The following is a 25,957-nucleotide window of genomic DNA, read 5'->3' on the forward strand; positions in this document are numbered from 1 at the left end:
TTACATTGTTGGAGGGAATGTAAATTGGTAATAAATTGCTATGGAAAACAGTTTGGAGGTACCTCAGAAAACTAAATATAGAATTACTATATGTCCCAGCAGTCCCACTCTTGGGCATATATCTGGACAAAACTTTCCTTGAAAAAGATACATGCACCCCTATGTTCATTCACAGTAGCCAAGTCTTGGAAATGACCTAAATTTCCATTGATAGATGAATGTATTAAGAAAAAGTGGGGAGTTCCCGTCGTGGCGCAGTGGTTAATGAATCTGACTAGGAACCATGAGGTTGCGGGTTCGGTCCCTGCCCTTGCTCAGTGGGTTAACGATCTGGCGTTGCCGTGAACTGTGGTGTAGGTTGCAGACGCGGCTCGGATCCCGCGTTGCTGTGGCTCTGGCGTAGGCCAGTGGCTACATCTCCGATTCAACCCCTAGCCTGGGAACCTCCATATGCTGCGGGAGTGGCCCAAGAAATAGCAACAACAACAACAACAAAAGGACAAAAAGACCAAAAAAAAAAAAAAAAAAAAAAGAGGTATGTATACGTAATGGAATACAACTCAGCTGTAAAAAAGAACAAAATAATGCCTTTTGAAGCAATATGGATGGAACTAGAGATTCTCATACTAAGTGAAGTAAGTTAGAAAGAGAAAACGAAATACCATATGATATCACTTATATCTGGAATATAATATTCAACACAAATGAATCTTCCCACAGAAAAGAAACTCATGGACTTAGAAAACAAACTTGTATTTGCCAAGGGGGAGGGGGAGGGAGTGCGGTGAAATGGGGGTCTGGGGTTAATAGATCCAAACTATTTGGAGTGGGAAAGCTATGAGATCCTGCTGTATAACACAGGGAAATATATCTAGTCACTTTTTTTTTGTTTGTTTTTGTTTTGTCTTTTTGCCATTTCTAGGGCTGCTCCCTTGGTATATGGAGGTTCCAAGGCTAGGGGTTGAATCTGAGCTGTAGCTGCCAGCCTACACCACAGCCACAGCAATGTGGCATCCAAGCCGCATCTGAGACCAACACCACAGCTCACGGCTACATTGGATCCTTAACTCACTGAGCAAGGCCAGGGATTGAACCCATAACCTCATGGTTTCTAGTCAGATTCGTTAACCACTGAGCCACGACAGGAACTCCTATATCTAGTCACTTGTGATGGAACATGATGGAGGATAATGTAAGAAAAAGAATATATATATATGTGTGTATGACTGGGTCAGTTTGCTGTACAGTAGAAATTGACAGAACACTGTAAACCAACTATAATGGAAAAAATCAAAATCATAAAAATAAAAGAAGGGAGTTCCTTTTGTGGTTCAGTGGTTATCATACCTGTCTTGTATACATGAGGATGCGGGTTTGATCCCTGGTCTTGCTCAGTGGATTAAGGATCCAGCGTTTTTTTCTTTTTGGTTGCTTGTGATATTTTCTTCTGTATCTTTAGTTATAAGTGCTTTGCTTTGCCTAGATATGCTTTTCTTTCCTATGATTCATTGAGCTATTTAAACCTTTCAGTGTCTTCTTTTTCTTCAGTTTTGGAAGATTTCTGGTTAGTGTTGTTTGAACTATTGTTTTTTCCCATTCATTAAACTTCTCACATGGCCTGCAAGTCTCTTACCTTCTTTTTGCTAATTGGTCATAGCCTTCTATCTCTGGATTTCAGCCTGGATATAATCTATTAAATTATTATCCATCAATTAACTCTTTCATCTGCTATATTTAATCTGTTTTAAAACCTGTATTTTCTATGTTCTCATCTTCAGCTGTAGTAATTTAAGTTCTAAAACTCATGTTTGATATTCTTTTTATTAATCCTTTGACAAGATTTTTTGTCTGCAGTTTATTTCATTTAACATATTAATCATCATTATTTTGGAGTTCCTGTCATGGCACAGTGGTTAACTAGGGACCATAAGGTTGCAGGTTTGATCCCTGGCCTTGCTCAGTGGGTTAAGGATCTGGCGTTGCCATGAGCTGTGGTGTAGGTTGCAAATGTGGTTTGGATCCCGAGTTGCTGTGGCTCTGGCATAGGCCGGCGGCTGCAGCTCCAATTAGACTAGCCTGGGAACCTCCATATGCCATGGGAGCGGCCCTAGAAAAAGCAAAAAGACAAAAAAAAAAAAAAATCATTATTTTAAAACCTACATTGAAGCTTCTTTTTTTTTTTTTTTTTTTTGGTTTTTAGGGTCACACCCTCAGCATGTGGAGGTTCCCAGGCTAGGGGCGGAATAGGAGCTACACCTGACAGCTTATACCACACCCCAGCAACTCCAGGGATCTGAGCAGCTTCTGCGATCTATACCACAGCTCACAACAATGCTGGATCCTTAACCCACTGAGCATGGCCATGGATCGGAACTGCAACTTCATGATTCCTAGTCAGATTCATTTCCACTTCGCCATGACAGGAACTCCCCAGTCTGAAGCTTTTGATACTTAGTTTACTTGAAGTTTATTTTTTGATGTCCCAACTTACTCTTTCCCCATGTTATCTAACAACTAGTATGTCCATAATGTTTTATTAAGTGTCGGACTTCGTGTGTAGATATTTTAATGAACACTGGATTTACTTTTATGTTACTTGATATGTTTTTGAATACTATTTATAAATTTAACTGAGATGTATTCTATTAGTTTACTCTTAATTTTTAAAATTATTACTGCATTAAATTCCATCAAATATTTACTCTTCATTGAGATAACTTGCAATTTTTTTCATCTCTAGTGAGTCACATTCATAAATTCCTATGCTTTAGTGAGATGTAAATAAAATACTATAAAATTCAGCCTTTTAAAACATACAATCAAGGAGTTCCCATTGTGGCTTAGTGGATTATGAGCCCAACTAATATTGATGAGGATGGAGGTTCGACACCTGGCCTTGCTCAGGGAGTTAAGTATCTGGCGTTGCCGTGAGCTGTGGTGTAGTTTGCAGACATGACTTGGATCCCATGTTGCTATGGCTGTGGAGTAGGCCAGCAGCTGCAGCTCTTATTCGACCTCTAGCCTGGGAACTTCCATATGCCACAGACGTGGCCCTAAAAAGCCAAAAAAAAAAAAAAAAGGTTCAATTGAGTAGTTTTTAAGTTTTTATTGTATTTACTATAACCTACAACCATCATCAATATTGAATTCAAGAATATTTTCATCAGCTCAAAAGGCGTATACCCTTTCACTGCCTGAGATCCCCTCTCCCAAAACGTACATTGTAACTGATCTACTTTCCATCTATATGGATATACTTATTCTGGACGTTTCAAGTAAATTAATCATGTACTAATGGCCTGTGACTTTCTGCCTTCCTTTAACATAATGTTTTCAAGATTCATCCTTGTTGTATCAGCACTTTATTCCTTTTAATTGCTGCATAATTTTTCATTCTTTGGATATACCATATTTTATTTTTCCATTCATTAGTTGAAGGACATTTGAGTTATTTCCACATTTTGACTATTATGAATAATGTTGCCTTAAATATTCATGTATAAGTTTAAATTTTTTTAAATGAGATTTTATTTTTTTGATAAGTTTGTTTTAAGGTAGTTGTCCGATACCCCCTGCCTCCATACATTTATGGCCACCAACATTATCAATATCAATCACCAGAATGCACTTTTTTTTTTTTTTACTAAGGATGTACCCATATCAAAACATCATATTCACCCAAAGTTCATGGTTTACCTTAAGGTTCATGCTTGGTGGTGTACATTTGATAGATTTGGGCAAATGTATAATGACATCTCATGTGTGGGTTTTTGTGTGGACATATATTTTTGTTTCTCTTGATTATGTACTGTGGAGTGAAACTGATGTGTCACATGGTGGCTCTGTTTAACTTTTTGAGGTACTGCTTCACTTTCCAATGTGACTACACAATTATGTTACATTTTCAGTAGAAAAGTGTGAGAGTTATATCTTTACAATCTTATTAATGTTTGTTATTGTTTGTCTTTTGATTATAGCCTTTCTAGTGAGTGTGAAGTAGTAGGCCCTGGTTTTGATTTACATTTCCCTGATGGCTAGTGATATGTTGAGAACCTTTTATGTGTTTATTGGCCTTTTGTTTATCTTTGGAGCAATGACTGTTCATATTCTTAGAACACTTTTAAATTGGGTTATTTGTGGTCTATTGTTGACTCTTAAATTTTCTTTTTATCTTTGTTCTAGATATAAGTCCCTTATCAGATAAATAACTTACAAATAAGTTTTCTCATTGTCTGGATTACTCTTTCAATGTCTTGATTGTGTCCTTTGGAGCAAAATAAAATATATTAATTTTGGTAAAATCCATTTTTTTTTCTTTGATTGCTGTGTACAATCACAAAACTCACCAAGATGTTTTAATTTTTGTATAAAGTGTGTGTTAGGAATCCAGTTTAATTCTTTCGCATGTGGCAATCTTGTTCTTTTATCATTTATTCAAAATATTACTTTTCCCCATTGAATGGTTTGGCACTCTAGTGAAAAATAAGTGACCATAATGTCTGAGATTATTTCTGAACTCTCAGTTTTGCTGGACTGACTTGTATGTCAGTGTTAGGCCAATGCCACACATCCTCATTGCCATAGCTTTTTAGTTACTTGAAATTTGAAGTGTAAGCCCTCCTGCTATTCTTTTTCGAGGTCATTCTGTCTATTCTGGGTCCCTTGAAATTTCATATGAATATTAAAATAAACTGGTCGGTTTCTAAAAATAAATGAGCTGGTATTTTGATAGGAACTGCATTGAATTTGTAGACCAGTTAGGGGAATATTGGCACATTAATATTGTTAAGGCATTCTGTCTTTTGATTTATTTAGGGCTTCCTTTAATTTTTTTCAATGATGTTTTGTAGTTTTCAGAATATGAGTCTTACAGTTCTTTGAAAAATTTATCCCTAAGTATTTGATTACTTTAAGTAATATTTTAAATGGATTTTTCTTGTTTTCCTTTTAGATTAGTTATTACAAGTGTATAAAAATACAGTTGATTTTGGAGTTCCTGTTATGGCACAGCAGAAACTAATCCGACTAGGATCCACGAGGATGCGGGTTCAGTCCCTGGCTTCGCTCAGTGAGTTAAGGATCCAGTGTTGCCTGAGATATGGTGTAGGTCACAGGTGTGGCTCGGATCCTGTGTTGCTGTGGCTGTGGTGTAGGCTGGCAGACGTAACTCTGATTCAACACCTAGCCTGGGAACTTCCATGCCTCGGATGTGGCCCTAAAAAGCCCCTCACAAAAAATGTTGATTTTGTGTATTTATCTTGCATCCGACAATTTTACTGAACTCATTTATTAGCCTTAATAGTTTTTTAGTAGATTCTTTAGGATTTTCCATATTATAGGTCATGTTATTTGCAAACAGGCACAGTTTTAATTGTCTCTTTTAATCCAGATGCCTTTTAATTATTTTTCTTGCCTAATTGTTTTGCACAGGACCTTCAGTATAATATTGAATAAAAGTGGTGAGAGTGGACATCTTATCATTTCCTGATTATAGTGGGAATACTTGCATCGTTAACCACTAAGCATGATGTTAGTTTTGGGGTTTTTTTGTGTATGTCCATTATCTGAATGAAGACCTTCTGTCTGTTCTTTTATTTTTATATCTATAATGATTTTTATTTTTTTCCATTATGGCTGGTTTACAGTGTTCTGTCAATTTTCTACTGTACAGCATGGTGACCCAGTTACACATACATGTATACATTCTTTTTTCTCACATTATCATGCTCCATCGTAAGTGACCAGACATAGTTCCCAGTGCTACACAGCAGGATCTCATTGCTAATTCATTCTTAAGTGTTTTTTTTTTCCTTTTAATTATAAGAGTATGTTAACATTTTCAAATACTTTCTCTGTATCTCTTTAGATGTGTTTTTTTTCTATTCTCTGTTGAGGTGACCATGTCTTTTTGTCCTTTATTCTATTAATATGGGTATATTGTGTTGATTGATTTTTGTACATTGAACCAACTTTGCCTTCTTGGGACATAGCCAGATTGATCATGATTTATAATCTTCTTTATATATTCCTGGATTTGAAATGTTAATTTTTGCTTGGAATTCTTGTACCTATATTCATAGGAAATATTGATCTTTAGTTTTCTTTGGCTTTGTAGATGTCTTCGGGTTTTGTGTTAGGATATTACTGATCTTATAGAATATGTTGGGAAGTATTTCTTCTTTTTACTTTTTTAAGAGTTTTTGAAAGATTGGTGTTTGATAAATTCTCCTCTACCTTTTACTCATAGGAAAAGGCTATACATACCATGCAATCTCTAAGTCACTTCAAGTAAAGAAAATCTTACAGCAAGATATTCTAAGGAAATACCAGACTAGTCAAATAATAAAAATTCTTTGTGAACGGGGTTTTGAAAACACTCTAATCCTTTTCTAGCCCTCTCTAGTGATTACTGTGTTATTCATTTTCACTGTGACAGCAGGCTTTTGGTTTTTAAGGATACTGCAAAGCTTAGGACATGGCAAAGACTGGACTAGAGCAAGTTAAATAAAGCAAACTTGCTTTCAGAGAGTCAGCTATTTTTCTTGAATAAATGCTTTCTGGTTTTCTGAAAGCCTTTGGTTAATTTACATAGTGCTGAAGTTTGTTCTGACTTTTGTTCGTTTGTTTGTTTGCCAATGTCTTTATTGTTTTTGCGGAGTAAAGAATTTTTGAGGTCCTTGCTTCACCATTTTCATTGATGTCGCTCCTATTAACTTCTTAATATTAGGCCATCACCAAATTCCTAGCTCAATCTTAATGTATCATCTATATGCACTGCTGCATTTAAATTTTAAAATATTTTATTTAGAATTTTTGTATTCTTATCTTGTGCTATCCTTATCTGATTATGCATCATGGTTTTCTAATTTCATGTGGAGATAATTACCAAATAATACTTTAAATTTAAAAGTATGTATTGTGTGAATATGCATTCAACCTAGTTTTCTATCTACAATTATGTACAATTAAAATGTATGTTCTGAACAATGATTTTTAATTCTGTAGCACTAGCTCTTTATGAATGCCATTGTTACAGAAACTGTGAAGAATGGGCTGCTAGGCTTCTGAATAACTTTTATTAGATGTTGACAGAAATATTTTCCATTTAATTTTATCAGTATCCTTTCATGCATTTTACTTAATAACATTTTGCTGGGCTCTGTGAAGATTACTGTACTTGTATACATAAAGCTCATCAGCACCCACGGCTAAGTCACTAAGAATACTTAAAAATATGCTGTGCAGTACTTCATGCTGGATGTATTTTCTAGATCTGAACATTCCAAATTCCGATCTCAATCCTTTGATTTACCAGAACACCATCTTTTTTGATACATTTTTAACTTTATAATGTGTTCAAATTAATAGTAGTTTGACTTAATTTGTTATCATCTCATTTGAAAATATACTAGGGGAGCATATTTTTAAGATTGGATGTCCCTGGTATTTATCCATCAATCCATAAATTAATTAATTCATTTTTTTCCTTTTCCCAAAAAAATACTCAATGTTGGCCATGTACCACGAATTATATGGGCCAATAGGAATATAAGAATGGATAATCCATATTACCTTTCTCTTCAAGGAATCCACCTACTAATGAGGAGAAAGGTGCATAAACAAAATCTTGTAATGCTTTAGTAAAAGTGCCATACTTTTGGTAACTATGTAAATTGGTTTGCCCAGAGCAGTCCTAAAGTATACCATTGCCTTTATGTAATTATTAATAGCAACTTGTATGAATTTAATCAATGACGCAACTTGGATAAAAAAAAATTCTACCTATTTATAATATCCAAAATGTGATAAAAGCAAAATTGAGAGGAAGATGGACTATTATTTTAAAAAAATATAACCTTTATTTTCTTGTTTTTTTTTTTTTCTTTTTTTTTTTTTTTCCCTGCTGTTTCTCTTTGTACCTACTAAATGTTGCTCCTTTTGCTACAACATCTTAGACCCAGGCTGATTCAATAATTTCTCATTAACCAACTGTCTTTGGACTTTATTTTCTCTTCCCTGAAGGTCTGGAATTCATCAAAGTCAGGATTTAATCACACAGGCTCAAGCCAGACATACTGTGAGAACATGTTTTGTTTGTTACTTGGCTCTGCCAATGCACATAAATCTATCCTGGCTTAAGACTGCTTTGTATCAGAGGCAAACATCCACAAAGGAGGCTCAGATCATTCTAATAGCACCTCGGCTGAGATCATCAGCTACATCTGCCAGTGGGTACTTGATTCCCATTCAGACCCAGGTTCCTGAAATAAAATTCTTAACACTAAAATCTTTATGTTTATGGAAAGTTTAAAATAATCTATGAAATATGTTAATATTGCTCTGTTTCTTTTCATTTTTAATTGCAGCATTTCAGAGAAAATTTTTTTTTAAATTTGTAAACTATTTTTTCTAACTTTCAGTAAAATCAGAAGAAAAATTTCCAGTTGTCCTTAAAATGTAAGGGCTGAATAGGACATTATAAACTAGGACTATTCTTGGACTAAAACTATAATCAGAGGCAGCAGATAGGGACAAGAAAATAATTTTAGGACACCTTCCCAAGCACAAAATATTTGTGTTAATGCTTTGGGTTATTTCTTGGATTAAGAATTACTGTTACTCTGTACATTTTATTTTGGTTTCATCTAGGTTGTATACATATGGTTTTTAGATAAGTAAAATATAAACATAACATGAAAGTATTTAGCAGTCTTCAGTATCTTTGACCCCAGCCAAGAGGTTCTCCCTAATATAGGCAAGCAGTATTTCTGTCCCTTAAATATTTTTCCAAAAATAATTGTATGCATACATAATCAAGTACATACATATGTACTTGTTTAATTCTCTCATGGTTTCATCAAATACTACTATGCTTTTATTTATTTAATACTTATATTTACATGTAAATCTTTGCTTTATTTGGAACTTAGCCTGAATAACATTATTGTTTCTGTGTAGATTCTGAACATAATTTATTAAATAATACTACTTTCTTTTAATTTAGTTTTCAACTTTATCATATTCCTATCTGGTTTTGGATGTTTTTACATTTTTTATTCTATTCCTTTGATGTATCTCTATTTTACATGAACAAAACCTACATTAATTACTTAACATTTGTAATATGTTTATATATCTACTTGAGCTAATTACTTCTCAGTATTCTTCCTTTTTTATGTTCTCTGACTATCATTGCTTGTTTTCACATGACCTTGGCATCACCTTGCATATGCTTTAGGCATTTTAATTGTGATCCTTTTAAATTTAAGTTTATTGTATGTAAGTAAAGGTTTTATTTTTATGATGTTGATTTTTCCCATTAAAAAAAAATTGATGTGGAGTTCCCATTGTGGCTCAGTGGCAACAAACCTGACTAGTATCCATGAGGACTCAGGTTTGATCCCTGGCCTCGCTCAGTGGGTTAAGGATCTGGTATTGCCGTGAGCTGTGGCATAGATCTCAGATGTGGCTCGGATCTGTCATTGCTGTGGCTGAGGAGTAGGCTGGCAGCTGTAGCTCTGATTCAACCCCTAGCCTGGGAACTTCTATATGCTGAGAGTGTAGCCCTAAAAAGACAAAAAAACAAAACAAAACAAAACAAAAAAACTAATCTGAGTTTCCATTAGTCTTATTTTGAGTCTCTCAGGAAAATTTTTGAGTTTAATCCATATAGGTATTACCTATAAATATATTTATTCCTAATAAGTGTCTATATTTTCATCTACTGAAAATGGGCATTTGTTTTATTATGTCTTTTAAACCATTGATGTTTTAACTATTGACTCTTACAGATTTCTGTGCATTAAAGTAATATCTGTCACCTTGTGGGATTCTATTTCTTACTGATTTTCAGTAATCTTTTTTGGATATAAAATTTTAGTGACTGAAAGTATAGGTAATTCTACAACATTCTCCAGTCCTGTCTTTAAAATTACAATGATAATACCATAAGAGCACTGCTAAAGAATAGTGGTGACAATGGATATCTTACTTTGCTTCTGAATTTTGGGGGAATGTTTTCAGTGTTTTTCCATTATGCATATGTAGTCTTTGGAGTTAACTGTCTAATCATGTTAACAATATCAATCTATTAAGGTTTTTTTACTGATTTCTGTTAATGATCTATGGGAATTACCTAATTTTCCTTTTTGAACTCTTAATAGGTTTATGTAAGTAGATTTCACTTTTTCTTTCCATTTTTACATTTATAGAGAAAGATCCCCGCCTGGTCTTGGTTTTTTGTTCATTTGTTTGCTTTTTAATTGTGCTGCTGTGCTGTGTTTTCTGTTCTTTAATATCTTACTTAAGATTTACTACCAATTGTCATAGTGAGATTTGTCTGTTTTCTTGCAATATTTGTTGCTATTGCTGATTTTAAATTGTCCTTGCTTAACATTAAGAATTTAGAAGCTTTCCTTTCTGTGCTTTGGAAAAACTTAAGTAGTCTTAACTTGTCTGGTCTTGAGAAATATAGATCTCTTCTTAAAATTGTCTTAGCCTAATGCTCTTTGGGGAATAGCTCTTGGCCACCTTTTTTCTTGTTTATGGTTATCTTTTCTGATTTTCTCTGTTTCTTTCTTTCTTTCTTTTTTTTTTTTTTTTTTTGCTTTTTAGGGCCACACGTGCAGCATGTGGAAATTCCCAGGCTAGGGGTTGAATTGGAGCTACAGCTGCAGGCCTATACCACAGCCACAGCAATGTGGGATATGAGCCATGCCCATGACTCACACCGCAGCTCATGGGATTGAACCCACATCCTCATGAAAACCAGTCAGGTTCTTTCCTGCTGAGCCACAGTGGAACTCCCTGATTTTCTATTTCTTTTAGAGTTAATTTGATAGATATAAATATTTCTCCATAGAGCTTCGCTTTTGAATTCTATCAAGTGTTTAAAGATAAAAAAAAAAAACAAACAGCAATAGACTATCTCTGAAAATGGGAATGATGGCAATACTTATCAATTTTATATAGGCTTACATCTTACTGTGTCATTTAGGTCATCTGTTTGCTTAGTGGGTTTTTGTTTTTGTTTTGGTTTTGGTTGTTGTTGTTGTTGTTGTTGTTTTGTCTTTTCTAGGGCCACACCTGAGGCATATGGAGGTTCCCAGGTTAGGAGTCTAATCAGAGCTGTAGCCACCAGCCTATACCAGAGCCATAGCAATGCTGGATCCAGGCTGCATCTGTGACCTACACCACAGCTCATGGCAATGCCAGATCCTCAACCCACTGAATGAGGCCAGGGATCGAACCCGCAAACTCATGGTTCCTAGTTGGATTCGTCAACCACTGAAACATGATGGGAACTCCTGTTGTTGCTGTTTTTAATCCATTCATTTGATCAGTTATAAGACTGAGGTTAGAAAATTGAAATGTTTTGCTTATTTATCTTTAGCTTATTACTTATGTTTAATAAATCTTTGCTTTATGATTATTCATGCTCTGTTATTTAGTAACCATGCCTGTTACATCATCATACATTTTAAACCTTCAGTTGATCAAAGTGCCTTTCTATGGCTAATGACTTTTAAATGAATTTATTTTTATCTGATATGATGGTCATTCCCACTGTTCTTTTTTGTTTTCTTGCATTTTACCAACATCTCTTTGCAAATCCTTTTATTTACTTTTCCAACTAAGCTTTAGATTGTGTCATGAAAAATAGTGTAAACAGTATTTTTTTATTTATACAGTAATTTGAATGGCTTTTTCTTTTACTAAGTGAACATAAGCTATTTTCATTTATTGATATAGCATATGTATTTGTTAAATTATTTAAGCCAACTGTTTTGGTAGCTTATAAAAACCTTTGATTTGGCTCTTTTTCTGTCTTTTTTTTAACATATATTTCACATGATATATTTATTTTTGCAATAGTGTTTATTTTTATAGTATAATATCATATAGCCCCTACATGGTCTATTTTTTCACAAATTTATTATCTATGACAACACATGACTTATTTGCCCCTCCCCTCCAGATCTAATATCCATATTCTTATTTGCTGTCTTTGGTCCAGAAGTCTGACCCTTATGGATTATATCAGTAAATTCCCAGGACCTCTGTTTTCTGGTTGGGCTCAGTCAATTATAGATTATGTGATGTATAAAACTCTTCTAATTTGTGTTTTATTTCTTTATACTATGATTTATTTTGGTGACAAGATATTTCTAATTTTACTATTGTTAAATTTAGCAATATTTAAAAACTTTTTTTAACCTTTTAAAATAAATCTTTCTCTACCCTCAAACCTTAAGGATATCTTAAAATGATTTCCAAAGATTTATTTCTCTTTCACATTATGATGTCGGCTACCTGGAATTGATCTTGTTTTATGGCTTGAGGTGAGGGATTTAATTAAATTTTTTTATTTTTCTGCAAGGATAGCTAATTTTCTTGGCAACAAGTACTGGAGAATCAACATTTCCTGAGTTATCATCAATGATTATACTGTTTTACATCAGATTTCCATATAAATCTGAGTCTATTTCTGAGTCTCTGATGCTTCTTTGACCAGTTTATCTATTGGAGATTAATATTGCACTGTTTTGAAAACTACTATTAGAACATGCCTGACACCTTTTCATTTTTAGACATATCTTGCTAATAAATGGCCCTTATCAATATAAATTTTTAACTATTTTTCTGTCTTTTTAGGGCTGCACCCTCAGCCCATAGAAGTTCCCAGGATGGGGGTCAAATCGGAGCTGTGGCTGCCAACCTACACCATAGCCACAGCAATGCCAGATCCAAGCCATGTCTGCTACCTACATTATAGCTCATAGAAATGCTGGGTCCTTAATCCTGGGCAAGGCCACGGATTGAACCTGCATGCTCATGGATACTAGTCTGGCTTGTGACTACCCCTGAACCACAATAGGAACTTCTGTAAAACCGTTTTTTGTTTTTTAAAGAACTCATTGTAATTCCATCTACTTTTGGGGTCACTAGAGGAAGAACTGATAATTTTATGATGAGTGATCATTAAACATGATGTTGAACTCCATTTATTTATCTCTATTTTAATACATTTTGTAAAAGTTTTATAATTCTCTCTTTTTTTTTTTGGTCTTTTTAGGACACCCACTGCATATGGAGGTTCCTGGGCTAGGGATCCAATCAGAGGTATAACCACCAGCTACACCACAGCCACAGCAACATGGGGTCCAAGCCACGTGACCTACACCACAGCTCAGAGCAACACTGGATCTTTAAACCACTGAGCGAGGCCAAGGATCAAATCCTCATCCTCAGGATACTGGTTGGGTTTGTTAACTGCTGAGCCACGATGGGAACTCCTATAATTCTCTCTAATGTATTTGCTGATCTCTTTTTTTTCAATATTCATTTTAAAATTTTTAACATTCTTAGAAACTGAGTGCATCTATATATAAATATTCTAGATCAAGAAACAGAACCTTTCAGCAGATGATCCATTAATATTCCCTTACAGTAATTAAGATAATTACCATTTCAGCTTCTAAAAGCATATTTAATTTTGCCTATTTCTGTACTTTGTATAAGCGGAATTATGAGTTATATACTCTTATGTGTCTGAATCTTTTGCTCAATATTATGTGTGTGCTAATGATTCATATTGTTGCATGTTTTTAGAAATAATTTATCTTCAGTACTGTAGGATATTTTATTGTGTGAATATACTTCACTTATTTTTAATCCATCCTGTGCTTTGTAGACATTTGCACAGTTTAAAATTTGGGGTATTACCAAATGTGCTGCTATAAATGTTCTAATCTGTGGCGTTTGATCTAAGAAGCTATAATTTTCTGTTTTGTGTATATCTATTCTGATATAAGAATGAATTTACAAAGTCCTAGTGTTTATATATTTTCAGATTTACTGTGTATTCTTAACTCTCGAGTGGTTGTATCAGTTTGTGCCCCACATCACCAGTGTTAAGAGAATTCTGGCTTCTTCACATCCTCATTATAATGAACTTTGGTGTCTCCCTCTCTCTCTCTTCTATTTCTCTATGTCTCTCTGCCTCCCTCTGTCTATCTCTCATCTTAGCTAATTCAGTTTATACGTATTTGTATTACAGTGCGATTTTAGCTAATATTCCTCTAATGATAAATGAGGGCAACTGGAAGTCATGGCTCTGGGGAACACTTGTGATATATACCAAAACCATCAAATACATCAATTTTTCAGGATAGAGACCAGAGTAAGAGGAATGAAAAGTGAATCTGAAGGGACAAATGGAAGATGCCCGGCACAAGATATCTACTAGGTAGTTGGAATATTATTCTGAAGCTTAGAGAAATGGTTGTGACTACAAATACAAATTTGGTAAGTATCAATATATTTATTGTATTTGAATCCATAGAAAGAATTCAATGCAATATTAGTTTGTGATTATAGATAGGTAAAGAGACTAAGTATTCTTTTTCTATTACTGTTAATGTACAGAATTTGGGGACAAGAGATATTGAAAGAAAAAAAAGTCAGGTCTGGATAAAACCAGAATATTGAGTCCTGGAAGCCAATTGAAGACTTTGTTTCAAGGAAAAAGGAGTGACTAAATATGTGAAATGTTTGATGGAAGCCTAAAAGTTGACTATTGTATATGGTAAAATGGAGTCATTTTGAGTAGGACAAGAGTTGTTCAAATGGAGTAGTAGTAAAGAAAGGCTAAATGGAGTGTGAACTAAGTGGACAGTGTAGGTATATATGGCTAATTTGTGGATCTTTTTAAATAAATTGGAACAGAAAAATGTAACCTCAATTGGAAAGGGAGCTCTCATAAGCAGAGTTATTTTTAGATAGTAATATTTTGGTATATTTGTATTTTGCTTCAAAAAAAATCCATTATGTTGGTAAACTTTGGTGAAGATGGAGGGTAATTGAAGGAACAAAGACCTTATATAAGCACTAGAAACTGTGAGAATGGTATACAGTCTATAGGGAGAGAGGCTGGCATAATTTATGTAAAATCAAGAGTGGCTCATATATTAAAAGAGGAAGATATATGGGTAATAAGTCCTGGTATGTGGGTGACTTGATGGGACCTGATGGGAAGCTGAGGTTATTTATTTGTGATTGGTTCTATATTTTATGTGATATAAAAAGTGATGTCATCAACCTAGAACTAAGGATTGGGACAGAATATTGCATATTTGAGAGAAGAGAAAGAACAAGCATAGTGCAATTTCCAAAGAAATGCATCATTGTAAAGCACACTCTGATGGAGAGAAGAGAATTGCTGATTTGTAAAATGATTGGAATGTTGTCCAAAGACCCAGGAGAGAAAGAGAAAGAGTAAAGGAACTTGGGTAGCCAGAAGTTGGGCTAGAGAATTGAAAATGGGAAAAATGGCATATTTAGAGTCCATATAAACGATGTTAATCAGCCATTCACCTTGACTTTACAAACTTCGAACAGATATAATAGAGAAAAAAAAATAGTGTTTGGTAAATTTAGGAGAGCCTGCACTATGTGATGAGTACAGTACCATTCTCTGAAGTATTTAGTTGAATTAAGGGGATTTATGACATTTTGTTTGTAGTTCATTATATTTATTAGTTGTTCTCACTTTCTGCTATTAATTTCTGGGGAAATGCCTACTTAGCTCAAACAGTTAAGTAGGATGAATATAAAGACCATGATATGAAAAACAAAAGAAAGACACTATAAGAGTAAATCCACTGTTGCTGGAGATCAAGAATAGTTAAGGTATATCTCAGACATAGTGTTCAACATGGAATGGATTAGTCAAGTTGGGAAAAACTAAGAAAATTAGGTTCAACCACCTCATGAGAAAAGGAAGGGAGAGAGTCAAGGTTTAAGAAATGTCAAAAGATACTTGAAGAGCCAGGGAATTTGAAATTCATTGTTATTTGTATCAGCATAATAATGTGGGGACAGGCTTGGAAGTTTCCTGTGAAGTCCTTTAATTGGTAATAAAGATGGTAAAGGGCAGATAATCTGCAAAACAAAAGATGGCTCCAAGATTGGGAGAAAGGGTTATATAGGAAGTTAAAGTATTATTAAAGAAGGAGGCACAGATGATGACTTTTCAACTGATTATGACCCACTGATGGACTTGATTGTCCAGAATAATGTGTTTAAAATAAATTTAGCTTCTAACATTCCAGTTGAGATTTTTAAAAAATCTGATTTCCAGTTTCTCTTAAAAAAAAAAAAAAGTAAAGCTGTAGGAAACTCATACTTGAATTTTTGCAAGGGGTAAACACTCTGTTTTAGATAAACAGTTCTGATCTAGTAATATGTCTGACTCACTGATATGGATGTGCTGAAGTTAGACTATTCAGTAATGAAACTTGCTACCAAAGCCATCTCCCAATCTTGGAGCTATTCTCTGTTCTGCAGATTCTTAACTCACTGTCCTTATGAGTCATAAAAAATTCCAGAGGGTAGAGGAGAAAGGTATAGAAATGGGAGAGGGAGATACACAAAGAATGGATTTTCTTAGGTCCACATGATGTAAAAGGTTAGCCATACAGTAATATAGTTGATTCATAAAGATATATAAAGAAGAGCTGTTTGCATTGACAAGGAGCTTTTGCTCTGTGCAAAGTTTTATTATTGGAATGTTATTCCAATATTAAAATTATATTTCAGTAAATTATTTGAATGTTACTCTCTTTGAGCTAGCAAATCCAATAATTTCTACAAACTCTACTTCAGTCTTCTACGAGTTTCATGTGATGGAATCTACCTGGGTCATGCAAATGCAAAAGCTCTTTTGTTCCAGCAGAACCCCAGGGAACAAAGAGAGAGAATAAATGCATTTGTTAACTCCAAGTACATTTAGGAAATCATCAAAGGGAATGCCTCCTACCATTACTTCTAGTTTGAACTAGTGGTGCTTTGGGTTATAGTTGGAAGATCTTTTATGAAACCTCTTTAATTGGGAAACATGATGAAGAAAGATTTCCATGAAAACAGTTCCATGAGATATTGTTGTTGGCTCCACTAGCCAAGGACCCTAAGCTCTCTTAATAGCTGTTGTTGTGTAACATGTTTAGGCCATTTAATCTCTGGGAGCCTCAGTGTTGTCTAAAATGAGATGTTTTCTGTAACTAACAAATAGAGATGCAACTAAAATTGATATTCTAATAATGTACATAGAGTCTTTAAATAGCAGGTTACTTTATAAATGAGGTTGATAATTTGTTATGCTTGACTTTTGGTATTATAAATAAACTATTAATGGGAAGTAAAATAATGGGAATACTTTCCAAGTATTTTTTAAAGATATGATTATATACAGAAAAATGTATAGATCTTAAACAGTTGAATGAACATTGATAAATATACCCACTCCTTTTTTATTGAAATGTAATTGATGTAGAATGTTATATTAGTTTTAAGTGGACAACATAGTAACCTGACAATCAAATACGTTATAAAAGGATCATCATGGTAAGTTCAGTAATTATCTGTCACCATATAAAATTACTATAATGTTATTGACCATTTTCCTTATGCTGTGTATTACATCCCCATGACTTACTTATTTCACAGCTAGAAGTTTTTTTTTTTTTTTTTTTTTTTGTCTTTTGCCTTTTTAGTGCTGCGCTGGCAGCATATGGAGGTTCCCAGGCTAGGGGTCCAATCAGAGCTACAGCTGCTGACCTATGCCACACAATGTGGAATTTGAGCTGCATCTATGACCTATACCACAGCTCATGGCAATGCCGGATCCTTAACCCACTGAGCAAGGCCAGGGATTGAACCTGCAACCTTGTGGTTACTAGTCAGGTTCGTTAACCACTGAGCGACTATGGGAACTCCCAAGTTTGTACATCTAAAGCCATGAACCTATTTTGCCAAACCTCTTCTACCCATTTCCTGTGGTAACCACCAGTTTGCTCGCTGTATCTAAGTGCATATGCCTATTTTGTATTGTTTTTTAGATTCCACATATATGAAATCATGATACTTGTCTTTCTCTGTTTGACTTATTTTACTTAGCATAATACTGTCTATGTCCATCCAAGTTGTTGCAATGAATTATATGTTATATATGTATAATGTATAATCAGTTATATATACATTTATAATTGACATAATAATATGTGTGTGTATGTAAACATATCACATCTTCTTTATCGTCTGTTGAGGGACACTTAAGTTGCTTCTATATCTTGTCTGCCATGAACATTGGGGTGCATGTGCCTTTTTGAATCAGTGTTTTTGTTTTCTTTGGATTTATACTCAGGAGTGGAATTGCTAGATGATATCATAGTTATGTTTTCAGTTTTTAGAGGAACCTCCATACTCTTTTCCATAATGGCTACACCAGTTTGCCTTCTCATCAATAGTGCATGAAGGTTCTCTTTCCTTCGCATCCTATTGACACTTGTTATTTGTTGTTTTTGACAAAAGCTATTCTGACAGATGCGAGATTATATCTCATTGTGGTTTTAATTTACTGAATGGAGGAAAATTTTTGCAAATGATATATCCAATAACAGGGTAATATTCAAACTATACAAAGAAACCACACAACTCATACACACATACACACACCTGCACACACACATGTGCATACTTTTTTTTTAACATTTCTTTTGTGCTAGAAAATTTCCTAAGATCAATGAAATCCATTTCCAGTTATATATGCAAGAAAATTGAGGCATTTATCCATAAAAGATAGCTGCAAAATAATTTTATATAAGCATTATTTATAATAGCCAAGATCTATAAATAATCAAATGATCAATAACAGAAGAATGTGCAAACAAATCTTGGCATATTCAAGCAATAAAATGCCATTCAGTGACAAAAAGGAACTAAACATCAATACAGGCAACAATGTGAATCCATAAACACTAAAATAAAGCAAACACAAAGGAATATTCCATGTAATTACACCTTGATATTCTAAAAATCAAATAATGATCATGCTCATCTCTCTATAGCAAAAAGATTAGTATGTAGAAATAAGTGCTCTGAATATCAGAAAGAACTGGAGGAAATATCTGAGCATATGTAATTCTGCTTACTTTCTCCTGTAAACATAGGACCTTCTTCCCTGTTTTAAGGTTTTGAATTCTATGACTTTGGGTATATTTTTCTGATAAAATATATTTGAAATTATAAGAGAGAAGGAAAATTACGTTAAATATTAAATGCTTCTTGAAAGCAAAACACAAATAATCCCCAAACAAAATGAATAATTCAACTCAGATCCTGTGTTTTTTTGAAGTGTAAACAATATGTAATAAAAAAATCTATTATTGAGTGGCTGCTACATGAATTTTTGAATAAAATAATTTATAAGGATTTCACTATAAAATATTCACCATAAATATACCAACAAGGATCTCTTGGAAATAGCTTCCATATTAGATCCTTTCATTGTGACATGATGCAGATTTTGTCAGAATTTACTTGATGCAGTATCTGGAGATTTCTTGATGATTTTTATGTACTGTGATATGACAGTATATGTGGATGAAATTAACCCTACTATTTACTTGATAGATTAATGACTCCTCTGTAACTTCTCCATTTTATGCTTAAAATTCATTGAGTCTCTGACAAAATGCTAATATTGATAGGGCATTATTTAAAATGTTATTAGAGAAGTAAACAATAATTCTGTTGCCTTCAAATTAAAAAAAAAAATTGCCAGTTGTCTTTGTGTAAGTTTGTGGACAGTTTCAGAAGTGCATGTTGTTGTGTACCTGATATGCAAATGTGTTGCTTCTTGGTCATAATTTTGTTAAGTGACCAAGCTCTGTCATGTTCGTATTCAAAGTTATGCAAAGTGAGGATCATACATTTGAAGGTATACAAAGTACACCCTAAGAATTATTTTTTTTGGAAATCTCACACACATTGTGTGCTGCTTCTTAAGTCATAGCCCACTTCTCTTGCTTTTTATTTTTCTCTTGCTAGACATAGAAGTAAAAGTAAATGTTGATGATGGTAGCTAACATCATGACTCTTATCTTTCAGTATAAAGACTTCAAAAATAGGAAAGATCTTATGCTGAAATAAACATTTTGAATAGCATTTGAATAATCTCAGAAGGTTTTTATAAAAAGGATAGACATCTCTGATTATCTGTAACTATATAGAGTTAGTTTTCTGAGGAATTGTTCATATATAGACACATTTGAAAGAATTCTTACACAGAATATGTCCTTATAATACCTTTAGTTATTTTAGACATTTTTGTCCGGCTTCCTTCCAGAGATGAGCTTTCTTTTAGAAAGAGTATAAATTTTATTGTAAACTTGTATCTTCAATGAAACCAAAGTAGTGTGTTTCTGCTGTTTTTCTTCAGTGCCATTCCTCTAAAGACCCAAAATTTTGAGGTAAATAACACATGATGAAAATATTTTTGGGAACTTCTTCTAATATTTTCAACTCTCTTCCACTGATATTTTAGTGATCACTTAGAGGTTCATTATATCTTAGATTTTTAAAAAAATTTTGCTATTGATATTTGTACGTCAACTTTTTCTCATTCAGAAAGCGTGATTATCACCCTGTGGTGCATTACCATCAGATTGAATGAATGCCTAGAGCAACATTCATTTTTCAGTTATTCATTTGTGAATTAAACATGTGTTGACAAAATGTTTTGTGTATTGTATTTACTCCTGTGTTTTTATAGGTTTTGCATGACTGCCATAAAATTTTTTGCACAAGAGATGAATTTGTATGTCATATTTATTTTGTTCTCTGTAATCAAGCCCTTCTACATTTTGCATTATCATTTACAGTACACCTAGGCAATGATAATATTAGTACACTGGGAGTAACTGCACAAGATTGCTCCCAGCAAACAGGCTAGGGGTTTTAGCCATCTATAGGCTGTGGTATCAAGGATCAGTGTCTTCAGCCAGGCACTGCTATGCATGCTGGAGACATGGTAGTGAGCAACAGAGGCAAAATTCCTGTTTTTATCTTGTTTACATTGTAAAAATGGATAATATACTATATAAACAAATACATAATATGACTACAGAGTGCTAATAGGGAAAAGAGATGAGGAGTGTATGGGGCAGTGAATTGAGTACCATTTTAATTAGGGCTATCTATAAAGTTCCTCTTGGAGATGGCTTTTGAAGAGATCAAGAACTAAACTAAGAGAGGAAATGGGCTTTGGGGAAATGAGAGAAGGAACAGTAAGCATAGAAGAGTGTTAACAGAGAAGTTTGAAAAATGGAGAGAAGGCTAGGGTGGCTGAAATGGAGTGGATGAGGTAACTTGGTAAAGTTGGGGTTAAAGAAGGAGGAGCCAGTGACAGGAACAAGTGGCACCTTTGAAGTCATGGTGAGAAGTTAGGATTTTATTCTGCGTGAGATGAGAAATGATTAGTACAGGGTTTTCAGCAGCAGAAGTACATGATTTGACTTATGTTTTAAAAGTACAATTTTGGCCTTTTGGGGATGAATAGAAGGCAAGAAGACAAGAGACAAATCTGGCAGATGAGTTAGGAAGTTATAGTAATAGTTCAAACAAGAGAACACAGCAATTTGGTCTGGGGGTCTAGGGTTTTGGTGGTAGAGGTAGCAGAATATAGTCAGATTCTGTTTTTTGTTCTTGTTTTTTGTTTTTTATTTTTCATATGCTCCTGTGGCATATGGAAATTCCCTACCAGGGATTGAATCTGAGCCAGAGCTGTGACTGACTTCACAGCTGGAGCAACACTGGATAATCCATAATCTACTGTGCCAGCCAGGGATCGAACCAGCACTTCCACAGAGACAAGCCAAATCATTATCCCACTGCACCACAGCAGAAACTCCAGATTCTGGAAATATTTTGAAGACGGAACTGAGAAGATTTGATGACAGATAAGATATTTCTTTTATATATGAAAAAACAAATGTTTAGAAAAGTTAACGAGAAGCAAAGGAATGAAAAGCACAACATTAAGACTGTTGGCAATAATCTCTGTTCTTGATTTAGAGGGCTGAGGGGTGTTCTTTTTAAAATTATGCTTTGAAACTTATGTAAATATTAAGTCTTTTTTATATTTCTTAAAACGTATGTATTATGCGTATTTTTATATGTCTAAAATAGCACAGTGAATTTGATATTTTAAAAGCTAAATATCTTTCTCATGATTTTCAAGCTAATACATAGCCCTAGTAAGATTGAGACAAGTAGAAAATGGATATGGAGGGTAAAGGGAAATTATCTAGCCCATCTCACCCCTGTTTCCTTCATTATCTGCTCATCCTTAATTCATGCTGGTAAAAATTTACATACGCAACACGGGGGCATACAAAGTCACATCAACTACTATATTATCATGGAGTGATATCAAATTAGTCATATTTCTATCTACCTAGAAATATTAGCTGCCACATTCATTGATATAATGGAAACATCAAGGAACATAAACATAAACCATAGCTGCTGTTACATAGACCAAAGCTACCATTTTTGTGGCTAGTGAGAGGTACTGCTCTCCTCAGCAATCATACCTGTACTCTTCCGACACTCATTCCATTTATCCCATTCCATTTTACAGCATATCAGCTGAATGGTGATGCTTACCTGTTGGAAGACATAGCACTTCATTTCTGCAAGACCTGAGTCCTTGGTGGTCTTGTTATTTTTTGGGTTGCTGCAGTTTCCCATTTATTTTGACTGTTTGGAAAAGGAATTCTATGAATTCCCTGGGATCCAAACAGTATTCTTTGTATTCATTACATAGCATCAGAACAATGGCCCTAGTAACTGTGATGAATCACTCTGACCAGCAGAACAACCCCCATTTCTGAATGTTGGTTTATTATTATAAAGAAACTAAAGTGGCCAGCATCAAAATCACTTGGAACATGATAGTGTTTGGTAATAATAACATTCTTCCTTTGGGCTTTAGGATCTCCAGATCCATTGAGTGTAAGCAGGTCACAGAGACAGGAATCAGATTCTTCAGCTGGGTTAACAGAATTAATAGGATGAAAAGTCAGTCTTTATTTTAGTACCTGGGCTTGTCTGGAGAAAATAGAATCATATTTTGGCTGCTATTTTAAATGGTATACAAAACAATGGAGTTATCCTTATGCTGGAGCTTTGGGTGAATTCAGCAGTACATTCATCCCCCTCTATTAAACCAAAACCTCAAATAATGGGAAATGCTTTAAGAACTATGAATTCTGTGGATATGAGCTTTTTCTTTTTCCTTAAAATCCATCCTTCATCTAATATATATCATTAGCAAAAGAAGTCAAACCATAAACTGTTTTCAATCAACCTTTGTATATTCAACTTCTAAAATTAAATGTGTAATGCTACAGGTCCCAAGATATATTTTTACCACTTTAATTAATAGTGCACATGGCCTATGTAACTAGTAATGACTAGTAATAATAGCAATTTTTCTTAAGTCTATCACTTTACAGTGATAGATAAATAATTTGGCATGAAAGTACATTAGCATGAAAGCCACTATAGGAGGGAGCTTTAGGTCAATTGCTTAAAAATTCTTAGTTACTAACTAGCAAAGGGTTTTGTTTTTTGTTTTTTTGTTTGTTTGAGAAAAGATCAAGAAGGAAAAGTGGATCATACATCTAATTCAGTCCAGGAATCAAATATGAACATTCTAGACCATATCAGTGACGCTTGTGCTCAGTTTCAAGGTATCTTAGAAGTTGAATTCTTCCATCTTCCTTTTCTTTTCTCTCTTAGAGTGCAAGGAGACCCTAGTGCTATTAATGCAGGTTTTGGCTATAAAGACAAAAATGAGAGCCTTTTCTTCCCATGGGATGATCTGTATGACATTCCTTGTACTCTTCTATAAATGTCCCTTCATTGATAAGGAACATTAAAAAAGAGAGTATTTTCCTAGAGTGATTTGTAGGATCTTACTGCAGGCTTCAAACATATTAAGAAATTCCAATGAAAAGTTAAGGAAAATAACCCACACCTAACTAGGGTGCTGTATGAATTGATATAGTTCTGTCATAAATAATTAATATCACGACATACTGAGGTGAAGAACCATAGGTATTACTTAGATCTTTGTGTTTTATAGGTTTCACAAGGAACAAAAATATAATGTAAACATATTTGTAAGTCCCCCACCTTCAAGGATTACAGATAAAATATACAATATCAGTTAAATTTTAATTCCAGATAACCAATAAATATATTTGTTTAGTATAAATATGTTCAAAATATTTACTTAGGACATATTTACATTAAAATTGTTTTCATTTGAAGTAGATATTTAACTGAGTCTTCTATATTTTTATTTCTAAAAACCGACAAGTCTGTGTCCCTTTTCCCAAATTATCCTAGGAAAATTCTCTTTATGATCTACTAAAATCTCTGGATTTTATTGTTCTGATTGGGGTTGGATAAGAAGAGACTAAATAATTAATAAAGGGATACATTCATTTTAAGAGTAGATAGTGTGAGAATCCTTTCTGAAGGGCTAAATAGATGGGAGAATTGTGGTTGGAGTAAGAGAAGTTGGGTAGAAATAGAGAGTAATGCTGAGAAGAAGAGAGTTTGGGAAGTAGGGGGCCTTATTTTGAGAGGTTTAGAATAGAATTAGACAAAATTAATTTTTGGAACATTGTACGCTTTTTTAATATAATAATTTCTCTTTTGGCATCATTCAATAGACTTCAATAACTAAATTATGCTACTAATTATTTTTTGCCTGTTTGTTTTTCTATTATGAGGGTAAAGTATTGGTTTTAAATTCTTTAATTATTGACATCTAGATGGAATTGGCCAACTGATTGCCTAATTAAATTCAAGTTACATCAAGGTTCAATGCACATTGATCATTCTCAAACAATGGAGTCTGTCTTGTCAAAGGGCAAAAATGTTTCTCTACAGTTTCCAATAAGATTGGAAAACAGCAGTTTAATATTGACTGAAGGGTTTTGAGTGGTTTGAGAAGCAAGGAAAAATCCTATTCTAAACTGGAGCCATAAAGTGGACAAGTGTCAGTTTCTGAATTTAGAAAGTCATTTCATTGAAAGATTCTTGTTGGAGTGTGTTTTGTCTAGTTCTTATAGATGTACTTGTCAGTTCAGTAGTTCTGCTTCAGGGATTCCCATTAAGTTCTAGAGTTACAGGCCTATGTCTGACTGCCCCTAATTATAACTACAAAATGAGCTGTAGTTAACAATGCCATTTAGTTCCTCATTAGCATTTGTATCATTGCAGTTGATTTTTGAATTCCTGCCTCTATGAGGACCCTTGAAATTTCTAAGCAGATTGTAAACTAAGAAATGATCAATAGGGCAATTTTTAAGGCAAGCAGTGTAATGCGACATGCCTTTGCGACTTAATCAAAAGTAGAATTCATGAGATGGATTTAACCTTAAGAGGCTCAGTTTTAAAAGAGAAAGGGAAAAGTATAAAGAGTAATATAATAAACATTCATATACCCACACATCCACAATTTTTTAAAAAGTTTAACATTGCTGCTTTTTTCTATGTACATTCTTTTTTTAAAAAAATATTCTTTTCCATTATGGTTTATCATAGGATATTGAATATAGTTCCCTGTGCTATACTGTAGGACCTTGTTGTTTATTCATTCTATGTATAATAGTTTACATATGCTAATCCCAACCTCCCACTACATCCCTCTCCCAATCCTCTCCCCCTTGGCAACCACAAGTCTATTCTGTTTGTCCATGAATCAGTTTCTATTCCATAAATAGGTTCATTTGTGTCATATTTTATATTCCACACACATATATAAGTGATATCATATGGTATTTGTCTTTTTTTGACTTACTTTACTTAGTATGCTAATCTCTAGTTGAGTCCATGTTGCTGTTTAAGGAATTCATTCCTTTTATGACTGAGTAACATTCCATTGTATATATGTACCACATCTTCTTTATCCATTCATCTGTCAGTGGACATTTAGGTTGTTTCCATGTCTTGCCTATATGTAAAATGCTGCTATCAACATAAGGGTGCATGTACTTTTTGAATTATAGTTTTGTCTGGATATATGCTCAAGAGTGGGATT

At 34.0% G+C, this 25,957-nt stretch overlaps 1 long non-coding RNA gene across 1 annotated transcript in view; it reads left to right on the forward strand.

Moving 5' to 3' along the window:
• Positions 1–25,957, forward strand: part of LOC146406377 (uncharacterized) — a 233,139-nt gene that overhangs the window by 154,001 nt on the left and 53,181 nt on the right. Inside the window, exon 5 of the long non-coding RNA XR_014812013.1 lies at positions 14,170–14,307. This is a non-coding gene — a long non-coding RNA (uncharacterized LOC146406377). The remainder of the gene's footprint in view (positions 1–14,169; positions 14,308–25,957) is intronic.

The sequence above is a fragment of the Sus scrofa genome, chromosome 1, assembly GCF_054392235.1.
Source record: "Sus scrofa isolate SSC_HxYL_T2T_F1_AM1 chromosome 1, Sscrofa_HxYL_maternal_Yorkshire_Landrace_v2.0, whole genome shotgun sequence".
In the NCBI taxonomy this organism is placed as follows: Eukaryota; Metazoa; Chordata; class Mammalia; order Artiodactyla; family Suidae; genus Sus; species Sus scrofa.